The sequence below is a fragment of the Cnephaeus nilssonii genome (genome assembly GCF_951640355.1).
Source record: "Cnephaeus nilssonii genome assembly, chromosome: 2".
In the NCBI taxonomy this organism is placed as follows: Eukaryota; Metazoa; Chordata; class Mammalia; order Chiroptera; family Vespertilionidae; genus Cnephaeus; species Cnephaeus nilssonii.
Window position 1 is genome coordinate 1,566,766 of NC_137073.1, and position 18,550 is coordinate 1,585,315.

Sequence of the window (18,550 nt, forward strand, 5' to 3'; positions counted from 1 at the left end):
CTAACTCTATTTCAAGCAATTCTTCAGTATACAAAATCCTTTCTAGCCTAGAAACTTACATTTTGATTGTTTTCCACTTGTTCTCACACAATTCTATGATATTCATTAGTATTTCCTCTGAATTACTACTGATTTCTAGCTGTTTCCTATAATGGGCCTTCTTTTCTACTTGTGGGACTTCACCACATGTAGAAACAACTTTATACACTCTTCTCTGGACTTGTGAAGCTATATGAACTTGTCTTTCAACGGTTTCACAGTTGAATACTACTTTTCAGTGAATTCTGTTGGTTTGAAACACTGGTTTCATGTGAACTAACTCTATTTCAAGGATTTCTGCAATGTACAACATCCTTTCTAGACTAGAGACTTACATTTTGGTGTCTTTTACACTTGTTCTCTCACTATTCTGTGATATTCATTAGTATTTGCTCTGAATGACTACTGATTTTTAGCTGTTTCCTATAATGGGCCTTCTGGTATACTTGTGGGAGTTCACCACATGTAGAAACAACTTTATATAGTCTTCTCTGAACTTGTGAATTCATATAAACTTGTCTTTCAACTGTTTTACAGTTAAATACTGCATTTCAGTGAATTCTGTTGGTTTGAAACACTGGTTTCATGTGAACTAACTCTATTTCAAGGATTTCTGCAGTGTGCAACATCCTTTCTAGACTAGAGACTTACATTTTGGTGTCTTTTACACTTGTTCTCTCACTATTCTGTGATATTCATTAGTATTTGCTCTGAATGACTACTGATTTCTAGCTGTTTCCTATAATGGGCCTTCTTTTCTACTTCTATGACTTCACCACATGTAGAAGAAACTTTATACACTTCGCTGAACTTTAGAAGCTATATACACTTGTCTTTCAACTGTTTTATAGTTAAATACTACTTTTCAGTGAATTCTGGTGGTTTGAAACACTGGTTTCATGTGAACTAACTCTATTTCAAGGATTTCTGCAGTGTGCAACATCCTTTCTAGACTAGAGACTTACATTTTGATGTCTTTTACACTAGTTCTCTCACTATTCTGTTATATTCATTAGTATTTGCTATCTAAGACTACTGATTTCTAGCTGTTTCCTATAATGGGCCTTCTTTTCTCCTTGTGGGACTTCACCACAATGAGAAACTACTTTATACACTCTTCTCTGGACTTGCGAAGCTATATATACTTGTCTTTCAACTGTTTTACAGTTGAATACTACTTTTCAGTGAATTCCGGTGGTTTCAAACACTGTTTTCATGTGAACTAACTCTATTTCAAGGATTTCTTCAGTGTACAACATCCTTTCTAGCCTAGAAACTTACATTTTGATGGTTTTCCACTTGTTCTCACACAATTCTATGATATTCATTAGTATTTCCTCTGAATTACTACTGATTTCTAGCTGTTTCCTATAAAGGGCCTTCTGCTCTACTTGTGGTACTTCACCACATGTAGAAACAACTTTATACACTCTTCTCTGGACTTGCGAACTTGTCTTTCAACGGTTTTACAGTTAAATACAACTTTTCAGTGAATTCTGGTGGTTTGAAACACTGGTTTCATGTGAACTAACTCTATTTCTAGGATTTCTGCAGTGTACAACATCCTTTCTAGACTAGGGACTTACATTTTGATGTCTTTTACACTAGTTCTCTTACTATTCTGTGATATTCATTAGTATTTCCTCTGAATGACTACTGATTTCTAGCTGTTTCCTATAATGGGCCTTCTTTTCTACTTGTGGGACTTCACTACATGTAGAAACAACATTATACACTCTTCTCTGAACTTGAGAAGCTATATACACTTGTCTTTCAACTGTTTTACACTTAAATACTACTTTTCAGTGAATTCCGGTGGTTTGAAACACTGGTTTCATGTGAAATAACTGTATTTCAAGGATTTCTTCAGTATACAACATCCTTTCTAGCCTAGAAACTTACATTTTGATTGTTTTCCACTTGTTCTCACACAATTCTATGATATTCATTAGTATTTCCTCTGAATTACTACTGATTTCTAGCTGTTTCCTATAATGGGCCTTCTTTTCTACTTGTGGGACTTCACCACATGTAGAAACAACTTTATACACTCTTCTCTGGACTTGTGAAGCTATATGAACTTGTCTTTCAACGGTTTCACAGTTGAATACTACTTTTCAGTGAATTCTGTTGGTTTGAAACACTGGTTTCATGTGAACTAACTCTATTTCAAGGATTTCTGCAATGTACAACATCCTTTCTAGACTAGAGACTTACATTTTGGTGTCTTTTACACTTGTTCTCTCACTATTCTGTGATATTCATTAGTATTTCCTCTGAATGACTACTGATTACTAGCTGTTTTCTATAATGGGCCTTCTTTTCTACTTGTGGGACTTCACCACATGTCGAAACAACTTTATACATTCTTCTGTGAACTTGAGAAGCTCTATACACTTGTCTTACAACTGTTTTACAGTTAAATACTACTTTTCAGTGAATTCCGGTGGTTTAAAACACTGGTTTCATGTGAACTAACTGTATTTCAAGGATTTGTGCAGTGTACAACATCCTTTCTAGTCTAGAGACTTACATTTTGATGTCTTTTACACTTGTTCTATCACTATTCTGTGATATTCATTAGTATTTCCTCTGAATGACTACTGATTTCTAGCTGTTTCCTATAATGGGCCTTCTTTTCTACTTGTGGGACTTCCCCACATGTAGAAACAACATTATACACTCTTCTCTGAACTTGAGAAGCTATATACACTTGTCTTTCAACTGTTTTACAGTTAAATACTACTTTTCAGTGAATTCCGGTGGTTTGAAACACTGGTTTCATGTGAACTAACTCTATTTCAAGGATTTCTGCAATGTACAACATCCTTTCTAGACTAGAGACTTACATTTTGATGTCTTTTACACTTGTTCTCTCACTATTCTGTGATATTTATTAGTATTTGCTCTGAATTAGTAATGCTTTCTGGCAGTGTCCTATAATGGGCCTCCTTTTCTACTTGTGGGACTTCACAACATCTAGAAACTAATTTACACACTCTTCTCTAGACTTGCGAAGCTATATAAACTTGTCTTTCAACTGTTTTACAGTTGAATACTACTTTTCAGTGAATTCCGGTGGTTTGAAACACTGGTTTCATGTGAACTAACTCTATTTCAAGGATTTCTTCAGTATACAACATCCTTTCTAGCCCAGAAACTTACATTTTGATTGTTTTCCACTTTGTCTCACACAATTCTATGATATTCATTAGTATTTCCTCTGAATTACTACTGATTTCTGGCTGTTTCCTATAATGGGCCTTCTTTTCTACTTGTGGGACTTCACCACATGTAGAAACAACTTTATACATTCTTCTCTGAACTTGAGAAGCTCTATACACTTGTCTTACAACTGTTTTACAGTTAAATACTACTTTTCAGTGAATTCCGGTGGTTTAAAACACTGGTTTCATGTGAACTAACTCTATTTCAAGGATTTGTGCAGTGTACAACATCCTTTCTAGACTAGAGACTTACATTTTGGTGTCTTTTACACTTGTTCTCTCACTATTCTGTGATATTCATTAGTATTTGCTCTGAATGACTACTGATTTCTAGCTGTTTCCTATAATGGACCTTCTTTTCTACCTGTATGACTTCACCACATGTAGAAGAAACTTTATACACTTCGCTGATCTTTAGAATCTATATACACTTGTCTTTCAACTGTTTTATAGTTAAATACTACTTTTCAGTGAATTCTGGTGGTTTGAAACACTGGTTTCATGTGAACTAACTCTATTTCAAGGATTTCTGCAGTGTGCAACATCCTTTCTAGACTAGAGACTTACATTTTGATGTCTTTTACACTAGTTCTCTCACTATTCTGTGATATTCATTAGTATTTGCTCTGAATGACTACTGATTTCTAGCTGTTTCCTATAATGGGCCTTCTTTTCTACTTGTGGGACTTCACCACAATGAGAAACTACTTTATACACTCTTCTCTGGACTTGCGAAGCTATATAAACTTGTCTTTCAACTGTTTTACAGTTAAATACTACTTTTCAGTGAATTCTGGTGGTTTGAAACACTGGTTTCATGTGAACTAACTCTATTTCAAGGATTTCTGCAGTGTACAACATCCTTTCTAGACTAGAGACTTACATTTTGATGTCTTTTACACTTGTTCTCTCACTATTCTGTTATATTCATTAGTATTTGCTATGGATGACTACTGATTTCTAGCTGTTTCCTATAATGGGCCTTCTTTTCTCCTTGTGGGACTTCACCACAATGAGAAACTACTTTATACACTCTTCTCTGGACTTGCGAAGCTATATATACTTGTCTTTCAACTGTTTTACAGTTGAATACTACTTTTCAGTGAAATCCGGTGGTTTCAAACACTGGTTTCATGTGAACTAACTCTATTTCAAGGATTTCTGCAGTGTACAACATCCTTTCTACACTAGAGACTTACATATTGGTGTCTTTTACACTTGTTATTCTCACTATTCTGTGATATTCATTAGTATTTGCTCTGAATTAGTAATGCTTTCTTGCAGTGTCCTATAATGGGCGTTCTTTTCTACTTGTGGGACTTCACCACATGTAGAAACAACTTTATATACTCTTCTCTGAACTTGTGAATCTTTATAAACATGTCTTTCAACTGTTTTACAGTTGAATACTACTTTTCAGTGAATTCCGGTGGTTTGAAACACTGGTTTCATGTGAACTAGCTCTATTTCAAGGATTTCTTCAGTGTACAACATCCTTTCTAGCCTAGAAACTTACATTTTGATGGTTTTCCACTTGTTCTTACACAATTCTATGATATTCATTAGTATTTCCTCTGAATTACTACTGATTTCTAGCTGTTTCCTATAATGGGCCTTCTTTTCTACTTGTGGGACTTCACCACATGTAGAAACAACTTTATACACTCTTCTCTGGACTTGTGAAGCTATATGAACTTGTCTTTCAACGGTTTCACAGTTGAATACTACTTTTCAGTGAATTCTGTTGGTTTGAAACACTGGTTTCATGTGAACTAACTCTATTTCAAGGATTTCTGCAATGTACAACATCCTTTCTAGACTAGAGACTTACATTTTGGTGTCTTTTACACTTGTTCTCTCACTATTCTGTGATATTCATTAGTATTTCCTCTGAATGACTACTGATTACTAGCTGTTTTCTATAATGGGCCTTCTTTTCTACTTGTGGGACTTCACCACATGTCCAAACAACTTTATACATTCTTCTGTGAACTTGAGAAGCTCTATACACTTGTCTTACAACTGTTTTACAGTTAAATACTACTTTTCAGTGAATTCCGGTGGTTTAAAACACTGGTTTCATGTGAACTAACTGTATTTCAAGGATTTGTGCAGTGTACAACATCCTTTCTAGTCTAGAGACTTACATTTTGATGTCTTTTACACTTGTTCTATCACTATTCTGTGATATTCATTAGTATTTCCTCTGAATGACTACTGATTTCTAGCTGTTTCCTATAATGGGCCTTCTTTTCTACTTGTGGGACTTCCCCACATGTAGAAACAACATTATACACTCTTCTCTGAACTTGAGAAGCTATATACACTTGTCTTTCAACTGTTTTACAGTTAAATACTACTTTTCAGTGAATTCCGGTGGTTTGAAACACTGGTTTCATGTGAACTAACTCTATTTCAAGGATTTCTGCAATGTACAACATCCTTTCTAGACTAGAGACTTACATTTTGATGTCTTTTACACTTGTTCTCTCACTATTCTGTGATATTTATTAGTATTTGCTCTGAATTAGTAATGCTTTCTGGCAGTGTCCTATAATGGGCCTCCTTTTCTACTTGTGGGACTTCACAACATCTAGAAACTAATTTACACACTCTTCTCTAGACTTGCGAAGCTATATAAACTTGTCTTTCAACTGTTTTACAGTTGAATACTACTTTTCAGTGAATTCCGGTGGTTTGAAACACTGGTTTCATGTGAACTAACTCTATTTCAAGGATTTCTTCAGTATACAACATCCTTTCTAGCCCAGAAACTTACATTTTGATTGTTTTCCACTTTGTCTCACACAATTCTATGATATTCATTAGTATTTCCTCTGAATTACTACTGATTTCTGGCTGTTTCCTATAATGGGCCTTCTTTTCTACTTGTGGGACTTCACCACATGTAGAAACAACTTTATACATTCTTCTCTGAACTTGAGAAGCTCTATACACTTGTCTTACAACTGTTTTACAGTTAAATACTACTTTTCAGTGAATTCCGGTGGTTTAAAACACTGGTTTCATGTGAACTAACTCTATTTCAAGGATTTGTGCAGTGTACAACATCCTTTCTAGACTAGAGACTTACATTTTGGTGTCTTTTACACTTGTTCTCTCACTATTCTGTGATATTCATTAGTATTTGCTCTGAATGACTACTGATTTCTAGCTGTTTCCTATAATGGACCTTCTTTTCTACCTGTATGACTTCACCACATGTAGAAGAAACTTTATACACTTCGCTGATCTTTAGAATCTATATACACTTGTCTTTCAACTGTTTTATAGTTAAATACTACTTTTCAGTGAATTCTGGTGGTTTGAAACACTGGTTTCATGTGAACTAACTCTATTTCAAGGATTTCTGCAGTGTGCAACATCCTTTCTAGACTAGAGACTTACATTTTGATGTCTTTTACACTAGTTCTCTCACTATTCTGTGATATTCATTAGTATTTGCTCTGAATGACTACTGATTTCTAGCTGTTTCCTATAATGGGCCTTCTTTTCTACTTGTGGGACTTCACCACAATGAGAAACTACTTTATACACTCTTCTCTGGACTTGCGAAGCTATATAAACTTGTCTTTCAACTGTTTTACAGTTAAATACTACTTTTCAGTGAATTCTGGTGGTTTGAAACACTGGTTTCATGTGAACTAACTCTATTTCAAGGATTTCTGCAGTGTACAACATCCTTTCTAGACTAGAGACTTACATTTTGATGTCTTTTACACTTGTTCTCTCACTATTCTGTTATATTCATTAGTATTTGCTATGGATGACTACTGATTTCTAGCTGTTTCCTATAATGGGCCTTCTTTTCTCCTTGTGGGACTTCACCACAATGAGAAACTACTTTATACACTCTTCTCTGGACTTGCGAAGCTATATATACTTGTCTTTCAACTGTTTTACAGTTGAATACTACTTTTCAGTGAAATCCGGTGGTTTCAAACACTGGTTTCATGTGAACTAACTCTATTTCAAGGATTTCTGCAGTGTACAACATCCTTTCTACACTAGAGACTTACATATTGGTGTCTTTTACACTTGTTATTCTCACTATTCTGTGATATTCATTAGTATTTGCTCTGAATTAGTAATGCTTTCTTGCAGTGTCCTATAATGGGCGTTCTTTTCTACTTGTGGGACTTCACCACATGTAGAAACAACTTTATATACTCTTCTCTGAACTTGTGAATCTTTATAAACATGTCTTTCAACTGTTTTACAGTTGAATACTACTTTTCAGTGAATTCCGGTGGTTTGAAACACTGGTTTCATGTGAACTAGCTCTATTTCAAGGATTTCTTCAGTGTACAACATCCTTTCTAGCCTAGAAACTTACATTTTGATGGTTTTCCACTTGTTCTTACACAATTCTATGATATTCATTAGTATTTCCTCTGAATTACTACTGATTTCTAGCTGTTTCCTATAAAGGGCCTTCTGCTCTACTTGTGGGACTTCACCACATGTAGAAACAACTTTATACACTCTTCTCTGGACTTGCGAAGCTGTATAAACTTGTCTTTCAACGGTTTTACAGTTAAATACTACTTTTCAGTGAATTCTGGTGGTTTGAAACACTGGTTTCATGTGAACTAACTCTATTTCTAGGATTTCTGCAGTGTACAACATCCTTTCTAGACTAGGGACTTACATTTTGATGTCTTTTACACTAGTTCTCTCACTATTCTGTGATATTCATTAGTATTTCCTCTGAATGACTACTGATTTCTAGCTGTTTCCTATAATGGGCCTTCTTTTCTACTTGTGGGACTTCACTACATGTAGAAACAACATTATACACTCTTCTCTGAACTTGAGAAGCTATATACACTTGTCTTTCAACTGTTTTACAGTTAAATACTACTTTTCAGTGAATTCCGGTGGTTTGAAACACTGGTTTCATGTGAAATAACTGTATTTCAAGGATTTGTGCAGTGTACAATATCCTTTCTATACTAGAGACTTACATTTTGATGTCTTTTACACTTGTTCTCTCACTATTCTGTGATATTCATTAGTATTTGCTCTGAATTAGTAATGCTCTAGGAGTGTCCTATAATGCGCCTTCTTTTCTACTTGTGGGACTTCACCACATGTAGAAACAACTTTATATACTCTTCTCTGAACTTTTGAATCTATATAAACTTGTCTTTCAACTGTTTTACAGTTGAATACTACTTTTCAGTGAATTCCGGTGGTTTGAAACACTGGTTTCATGTGAACTAACTCTATTTCAAGCATTTCTTCAGTATACAACATCCTTTCTAGCCTAGAAACTTACATTTTGATTGTTTTCCACTTGTTCTCACACAATTCTATGATATTCATTAGTATTTCCTCTGAATTACTACTGATTTCTAGCTGTTTCCTATAATGGGCCTTCTTTTCTACTTGTGGGACTTCACCACATGTAGAAACAACTTTATACACTCTTCTCTGGACTTGCGAAGCTATATAAACTTGTCTTTCAACGGTTTCACAGTTGAATACTACTTTTCAGTGAATTCTGTTAGTTTGAAACACTGGTTTCATGTGAACTAACTCTATTTCAAGGATTTCTGCAATGTACAACATCCTTTCTAGACTAGAGACTTACATTTTGGTGTCTTTTACACTTGTTCTCTCACTATTCTGTGATATTCATTAGTATTTCCTCTGAATGACTACTGATTACTAGCTGTTTCCTATAATGGGCCTTCTTTTCTACTTGTGGGACTTCACCACATGTAGAAACAACTTTATACATTCTTCTCTGAACTTGAGAAGCTATATACACTTGTCTTACAACTGTTTTACACTAAATACTACTTTTCAGTGAATTCCGGTGGTTTAAAACACTGGTTTCATGTAAACTAACTGTATTTGAAGAATTTGTGCAGTGTACAACATCCTTTCTAGACTAGAGACTTACATTTTGATGTCTTTTACACTTGTTCTCTCACTATTCTGTGATATTCATTAGTATTTGCTCTGAATTAGTAATGCTTTCTAGGAGTGTCCTATAATGCGCCTTCTTTTCTACTTGTGGGACTTCACCACATGTAGAAACAACTTTATATACTCTTCTCTGAACTTTTGAATCTATATAAACTTGTCTTTCAACTGTTTTACAGTTGAATACTACTTTTCAGTGAATTCTGGTGGTTTGAAACACTGGTTTCATGTGAACTAACTCTATTTCATGCATTTCTTCAGTATACAACATCCTTTCTAGCCTAGAAACTTACATTTTGATTGTTTTCCACTTGTTCTCACACAATTCTATGATATTCATTAGTATTTCCTCTGAATGACTACTGATTTCTAGCTGTTTCCTATAATGGGCCTTCTTTTCTACTTGTGGGACTTCCCCACATGTAGAAACAACATTATACACTCTTCTCTGAACTTGAGAAGCTATATACACTTGTCTTTCAACTGTTTTACAGTTAAATACTACTTTTCAGTGAATTCCGGTGGTTTGAAACACTGGTTTCATGTGAACTAACTCTATTTCAAGGATTTCTGCAATGTACAACATCCTTTCTAGACTAGAGACTTACATTTTGTTGTCTTTTACACTTGTTCTCTCACTATTCTGTGATATTCATTAGTATTTGCTCTGAATGACTACTGATTTCTAGCTGTTTCCTATAATGGGCCTTCTTTTCTACTTGTGGGACTTCACCACAATGAGAAACTACTTTATACACTCTTCTCTGGACTTGCGAAGCTATATAAACTTGTCTTTCAACTGTTTTACAGTTAAATACTACTTTTCAGTGAATTCTGGTGGTTTGAAACACTGGTTTCATGTGAACTAACTCTATTTCAAGGATTTCTGCAGTGTACAACATCCTTTCTAGACTAGAGACTTACATTTTGATGTCTTTTACAGTTGTTCTCTCACTATTCTGTTATATTCATTAGTATTTGCTATGGATGACTACTGATTTCTAGCTGTTTCCTATAATGGGCCTTCTTTTCTCCTTGTGGGACTTCACCACAATGAGAAACTACTTTATACACTCTTCTCTGGACTTGCGAAGCTATATATACTTGTCTTTCAACTGTTTTACAGTTGAATACTACTTTTCAGTGAATTCCGGTGGTTTCAAACACTGGTTTCATGTGAACTAACTCTATTTCAAGGATTTCTGCAGTGTACAACATCCTTTCTACACTAGAGACTTACATATTGGTGTCTTTTACACTTGTTATTCTCACTATTCTGTGATATTCATTAGTATTTGCTCTGAATTAGTAATGCTTTCTTGCAGTGTCCTATAATGGGCGTTCTTTTCTTTTTTTTTTTTTTTAATTTCTTTATTGATTAAGGTGTCATATATTTGTCCTCATCCCCCCATTCCCATCCCACCCCCCTCCCCATGGATGCCCCAACCCTCTGTTGACCTTAAGCATTGGTTAGGCTCATATGCATGCACACAAGACCTTTGGTTGATCTCTCCCCCCTCCCCCCACCCTCCCCTATCCTCCCTCTGAGGCCCGATAGTCCGATCGATGCCTCCTTGTTTCTGGTTCTGTTCTTGTTCATCAGTCTATGTTGTTCATCATTTCCCCTAGATGAGCGAAATCATGTGTCACTAGAGATATACTTATAAGAATTGAATGTGCGACGAGCAATAATAGTTATGCTGACAGGCAAACGAATCAGTCTGTAGTGAGTTTCTTTCTGGTCCAACAGTTCTTTTGAGACCCAATATCAATGTCCACCAGTTCCTTATGAGTACATGTCGGCACTGACCCCTCAGCTCTGGATGGTGGACAAATGGTGGTAATGCAGGTCCGACTCCCTCTGGTTTGGTCTCGGCCGGATCCAGGGGCACGGCTTCACCCGGATCCAGGGGCCCACGGCCTCACCCGGACCCAGGATCCAGTCTCACTCGGATCTAGGGGCACACAGCCTCGCCCAGACCCAGGATTCAGCTTCATCCGGACCCAGGGGCGCATGGCCTCACCCGGACCCAGGGGCGCGTGGCCTCTCCCAGACCCAGGGTCGCGTGGCCTCACCCGGACCCGGGACCCAGTCTCACCCGGATCCAGGGGCCCACGGCCTCGCCCGGACCCGGGGCCAGGCTCACCCGGATCCAGGGGCCCACGGCCTCGCCCGGACCCGGGGCCCAGGCTCACCCGGATCCAGGGGCCCAGGGCCTCGCCCGGACCCGGGGCCCAGGCTCACCCGGATCCAGGGGCCCAGGGCCTCGCCCGGACCCGGGGCCCAGGCTCACCCGGATCCAGGGGCCCAGGGCCTCGCCCGGACCCGGGGCCCAGGCTCAACCGGATCCAGGGGCCCAGGGCCTCGCCCGGACCCGGGACCCAGGCTCACCCGGATCCAGGGGCCCAGGGCCTCGCCCGGACCCGGGACCCAGGCTCACCCGGATCCAGGGGCCCAGGGCCTCGCCCGGACCCGGGACCCAGGCTCACCCGGATCCAGGGGCCCAGGGCCTCGCCCGGACCGGGGACCCAGGCTCACCCGGATCCAGGGGCCCAGGGCCTCGCCCGGACCCGGGACCCAGACTCACCCGGATCCAGGGGCCCAGGGCCTCGCCCGGACCCGGGACCCAGGCTCACCCGGATCCAGGGGCCCAGGGCCTCGCCCGGACCCGGGACCCAGGCTCACCCGGATCCAGGGGCCCAGGGCCTCGCCCGGACCCGGGACCCAGGCTCACCCGGATCCAGGGGCCCAGGGCCTCGCCCGGACCCGGGACCCAGGCTCACCCGGATCCAGGGGCCCAGGGCCTCGCCCGGACCCGGGACCCAGGCTCACCCGGATCCAGGGGCCCAGGGCCTCGCCCGGACCCGGGACCCAGGCTCACCCGGATCCAGGGGCCCAGGGCCTCGCCCGGACCCGGGACCCAGGCTCACCCGGATCCAGGGGCCCAGGGCCTCGCCCGGAACCGGGACCCAGGCTCACCCGGATCCAGGGGCCCAGGGCCTCGCCCGGACCCGGGACCCAGGCTCACCCGGATCCAGGGGCCCAGGGCCTCGCCCGGACCCGGGACCCAGGCTCACCCGGATCCAGGGGCCCAGGGCCTCGCCCGGACCCGGGACCCAGGCTCACCCGGATCCAGGGGCCCAGGGCCTCGCCCGGACCCGGGACCCAGGCTCACCCGGATCCAGGGGCCCAGGGCCTCGCCCGGACCCGGGACCCAGGCTCACCCGGATCCAGGGGCCCAGGGCCTCGCCCGGACCCGGGACCCAGGCTCACCCGGATCCAGGGGCCCAGGGCCTCGCCCGGACCCGGGACCCAGGCTCACCCGGATCCAGGGGCCCAGGGCCTCATGGGCGTTCTTTTCTACTTGTGGGACTTCACCACATGTAGAAACAACTTTATATACTCTTCTCTGAACTTGTGAATCTTTATAAACATGTCTTTCAACTGTTTTACAGTTGAATACTACTTTTCAGTGAATTCCGGTGGTTTGAAACACTGGTTTCATGTGAACTAGCTCTATTTCAAGGATTTCTTCAGTGTACAACATCCTTTCTAGCCTAGAAACTTACATTTTGATGGTTTTCCACTTGTTCTCACACAATTCTATGATATTCATTAGTATTTCCTCTGAATTACTACTGATTTCTAGCTGTTTCCTATAAAGGGCCTTCTGCTCTACTTGTGGGACTTCACCACATGTAGAAACAACTTTATACACTCTTCTCTGAACTTGAGAAGCTATATAAACTTGTCTTTCAACGGTTTTACAGTTAAATACTACTTTTCAGTGAATTCTGGTGGTTTGAAACACTGGTTTCATGTGAACTAACTCTATTTCTAGGATTTCTGCAGTGTACAACATCCTTTCTAGACTAGGGACTTACATTTTGATGTCTTTTACAGTTGTTCTCTCACTATTCTGTGATATTCATTAGTATTTCCTCTGAATGACTACTGATTTCTAGCTGTTTCCTATAATGGGCCTTCTTTTCTACTTGTGGGACTTCACTACATGTAGAAACAACATTATACACTCTTCTCTGAACTTGAGAAGCTATATACACTTGTCTTTCAACTGTTTTACAGTTAAATACTACTTTTCAGTGAATTCCGGTGGTTTGAAACACTGGTTTCATGTGAAATAACTGTATTTCAAGGATTTGTGCAGTGTACAACATCCTTTCTATACTAGAGACTTACATTTTGATGTCTTTTACACTTGTTCTCTCACTATTCTGTGATATTCATTAGTATTTGCTCTGAATTAGTAATGCTTTCTAGGAGTGTCCTATAATGCGCCTTCTTTTCTACTTGTGGGACTTCACCACATGTAGAAACAACTTTATATACTCTTCTCTGAACTTTTGAATCTATATAAACTTGTCTTTCAACTGTTTTACAGTTGAATACTACTTTTCAGTGAATTCCGGTGGTTTGAAACACTGGTTTCATGTGAACTAACTCTATTTCAAGCATTTCTTCAGTATACAACATCCTTTCTAGCCTAGAAACTTACATTTTGATTGTTTTCCACTTGTTCTCACACAATTCTATGATATTCATTAGTATTTCCTCTGAATTACTACTGATTTCTAGCTGTTTCCTATAATGGGCCTTCTTTTCTACTTGTGGGACTTCACCACATGTAGAAACAACTTTATACACTCTTCTCTGGACTTGCGAAGCTATATAAACTTGTCTTTCAACGGTTTCACAGTTGAATACTACTTTTCAGTGAATTCTGTTAGTTTGAAACACTGGTTTCATGTGAACTAACTCTATTTCAAGGATTTCTGCAATGTACAACATCCTTTCTAGACTAGAGACTTACATTTTGGTGTCTTTTACACTTGTTCTCTCACTATTCTGTGATATTCATTAGTATTTCCTCTGAATGACTACTGATTACTAGCTGTTTCCTATAATGGGCCTTCTTTTCTACTTGTGGGACTTCACCACATGTAGAAACAACTTTATACATTCTTCTCTGAACTTGAGAAGCTATATACACTTGTCTTACAACTGTTTTACACTAAATACTACTTTTCAGTGAATTCCGGTGGTTTAAAACACTGGTTTCATGTAAACTAACTGTATTTGAAGGATTTGTGCAGTGTACAACATCCTTTCTAGACTAGAGACTTACATTTTGATGTCTTTTACACTTGTTCTCTCACTATTCTGTGATATTCATTAGTATTTGCTCTGAATTAGTAATGCTTTCTAGGAGTGTCCTATAATGCGCCTTCTTTTCTACTTGTGGGACTTCACCACATGTAGAAACAACTTTATATACTCTTCTCTGAACTTTTGAATCTATATAAACTTGTCTTTCAACTGTTTTACAGTTGAATACTACTTTTCAGTGAATTCCGGTGGTTTGAAACACTGGTTTCATGTGAACTAACTCTATTTCAAGCATTTCTTCAGTATACAACATCCTTTCTAGCCTAGAAACTTACATTTTGATTGTTTTCCACTTGTTCTCACACAATTCTATGATATTCATTAGTATTTCCTCTGAATTACTACTGATTTCTAGCTGTTTCCTATAATGGGCCTTCTTTTCTACTTGTGGGACTTCACCACATGTAGAAACAACTTTATACACTCTTCTCTGGACTTGCGAAGCTATATAAACTTGTCTTTCAACGGTTTCACAGTTGAATACTACTTTTCAGTGAATTCTGTTAGTTTGAAACACTGGTTTCATGTGAACTAACTCTATTTCAAGGATTTCTGCAATGTACAACATCCTTTCTAGACTAGAGACTTACATTTTGGTGTCTTTTACACTTGTTCTCTCACTATTCTGTGATATTCATTAGTATTTCCTCTGAATGACTACTGATTACTAGCTGTTTCCTATAATGGGCCTTCTTTTCTACTTGTGGGACTTCACCACATGTAGAAACAACTTTATACATTCTTCTCTGAACTTGAGAAGCTATATACACTTGTCTTACAACTGTTTTACACTAAATACTACTTTTCAGTGAATTCCGGTGGTTTAAAACACTGGTTTCATGTAAACTAACTGTATTTGAAGGATTTGTGCAGTGTACAACATCCTTTCTAGACTAGAGACTTACATTTTGATGTCTTTTACACTTGTTCTCTCACTATTCTGTGATATTCATTAGTATTTGCTCTGAATTAGTAATGCTTTCTAGGAGTGTCCTATAATGCGCCTTCTTTTCTACTTGTGGGACTTCACCACATGTAGAAACAACTTTATATACTCTTCTCTGAACTTTTGAATCTATATAAACTTGTCTTTCAACTGTTTTACAGTTGAATACTACTTTTCAGTGAATTCCGGTGGTTTGAAACACTGGTTTCATGTGAACTAACTCTATTTCAAGCATTTCTTCAGTATACAACATCCTTTCTAGCCTAGAAACTTACATTTTGATTGTTTTCCACTTGTTCTCACACAATTCTATGATATTCATTAGTATTTCCTCTGAATTACTACTGATTTCTAGCTGTTTCCTATAATGGGCCTTCTTTTCTACTTGTGGGACTTCACCACATGTAGAAACAACTTTATACACTCTTCTCTGGACTTGCGAAGCTATATAAACTTGTCTTTCAACGGTTTCACAGTTGAATACTACTTTTCAGTGAATTCTGTTAGTTTGAAACACTGGTTTCATGTGAACTAACTCTATTTCAAGGATTTCTGCAATGTACAACATCCTTTCTAGACTAGAGACTTACATTTTGGTGTCTTTTACACTTGTTCTCTCACTATTCTGTGATATTCATTAGTATTTCCTCTGAATGACTACTGATTACTAGCTGTTTCCTATAATGGGCCTTCTTTTCTACTTGTGGGACTTCACCACATGTAGAAACAACTTTATACATTCTTCTCTGAACTTGAGAAGCTATATACACTTGTCTTACAACTGTTTTACACTAAATACTACTTTTCAGTGAATTCCGGTGGTTTAAAACACTGGTTTCATGTAAACTAACTGTATTTGAAGGATTTGTGCAGTGTACAACATCCTTTCTAGACTAGAGACTTACATTTTGATGTCTTTTACACTTGTTCTCTCACTATTCTGTGATATTCATTAGTATTTGCTCTGAATTAGTAATGCTTTCTAGGAGTGTCCTATAATGCGCCTTCTTTTCTACTTGTGGGACTTCACCACATGTAGAAACAACTTTATATACTCTTCTCTGAACTTTTGAATCTATATAAACTTGTCTTTCAACTGTTTTACAGTTGAATACTACTTTTCAGTGAATTCCGGTGGTTTGAAACACTGGTTTCATGTGAACTAACTCTATTTCAAGCATTTCTTCAGTATACAACATCCTTTCTAGCCTAGAAACTTACATTTTGATTGTTTTCCACTTGTTCTCACACAATTCTATGATATTCATTAGTATTTCCTCTGAATGACTACTGATTTCTAGCTGTTTCCTATAATGGGCCTTCTTTTCTACTTGTGGGACTTCACCACATGTAGAAACAACTTTATACACTCTTCTCTGGACTTGCGAAGCTATATAAACTTGTCTTTCAACGGTTTCACAGTTGAATACTACTTTTCAGTGAATTCTGTTAGTTTGAAACACTGGTTTCATGTGAACTAACTCTATTTCAAGGATTTCTGCAATGTACAACATCCTTTCTAGACTAGAGACTTACATTTTGGTGTCTTTTACACTTGTTCTCTCACTATTCTGTGATATTCATTAGTATTTCCTCTGAATGACTACTGATTACTAGCTGTTTCCTATAATGGGCCTTCTTTTCTACTTGTGGGACTTCACCACATGTAGAAACAACTTTATACATTCTTCTCTGAACTTGAGAAGCTATATACACTTGTCTTACAACTGTTTTACACTAAATATACTTTTCAGTGAATTCCGGTGGTTTAAAACACTGGTTTCATGTAAACTAACTGTATTTGAAGGATTTGTGCAGTGTACAACATCCTTTCTAGACTAGAGACTTACATTTTGATGTCTTTTACACTTGTTCTCTCACTATTCTGTGATATTCATTAGTATTTGCTCTGAATTAGTAATGCTTTCTAGGAGTGTCCTATAATGCGCCTTCTTTTCTACTTGTGGGACTTCACCACATGTAGAAACAACTTTATATACTCTTCTCTGAACTTTTGAATCTATATAAACTTGTCTTTCAACTGTTTTACAGTTGAATACTACTTTTCAGTGAATTCTGGTGGTTTGAAACACTGGTTTCATGTGAACTAACTCTATTTCAAGCATTTCTTCAGTATACAACATCCTTTCTAGCCTAGAAACTTACATTTTGATTGTTTTCCACTTGTTCTCACACAATTCTATGATATTCATTAGTATTTCCTCTGAATGACTACTGATTTCTAGCTGTTTCCTATAATGGGCCTTCTTTTCTACTTGTGGGACTTCCCCACATGTAGAAACAACATTATACACTCTTCTCTGAACTTGAGAAGCTATATACACTTGTCTTTCAACTGTTTTACAGTTAAATACTACTTTTCAGTGAATTCCGGTGGTTTGAAACACTGGTTTCATGTGAACTAACTCTATTTCAAGGATTTCTGCAATGTACAACATCCTTTCTAGACTAGAGACTTACATTTTGGTGTCTTTTACACTTGTTCTCTCACTATTCTGTGATATTCATTAGTATTTGCTCTGAATGACTACTGATTTCTAGCTGTTTCCTATAATGGGCCTTCTTTTCTACTTGTATGACTTCACCACATGTAGAAGAAACTTTATACACTTCGCTGATCTTTAGAAGCTATATACACTTGTCTTTCAACTGTTTTATAGTTAAATACTACTCTTCAGTGAATTCTGGTGGTTTGAAACACTGGTTTCATGTGAACTAACTCTATTTCAAGGATTTCTGCAGTGTGCAACATCCTTTCTAGACTAGAGACTTACATTTTGATGTCTTTTACACTAGTTCTCTCACTATTCTGTGATATTCATTAGTATTTGCTCTGAATGACTACTGATTTCTAGCTGTTTCCTATAACGGGCCTTCTTTTCTACTTGTGGGACTTCACCACAATGAGAAACTACTTTATACACTCTTCTCTGGACTTGCGAAGCTATATAAACTTGTCTTTCAACTGTTTTACAGTTAAATACTACTTTTCAGTGAATTCTGGTGGTTTGAAACACTGGTTTCATGTGAACTAACTCTATTTCAAGGATTTCTGCAGTGTACAACATCCTTTCTAGACTAGAGACTTACATTTTGATGTCTTTTACAGTTGTTCTCTCACTATTCTGTTATATTCATTAGTATTTGCTATGGATGACTACTGATTTCTAGCTG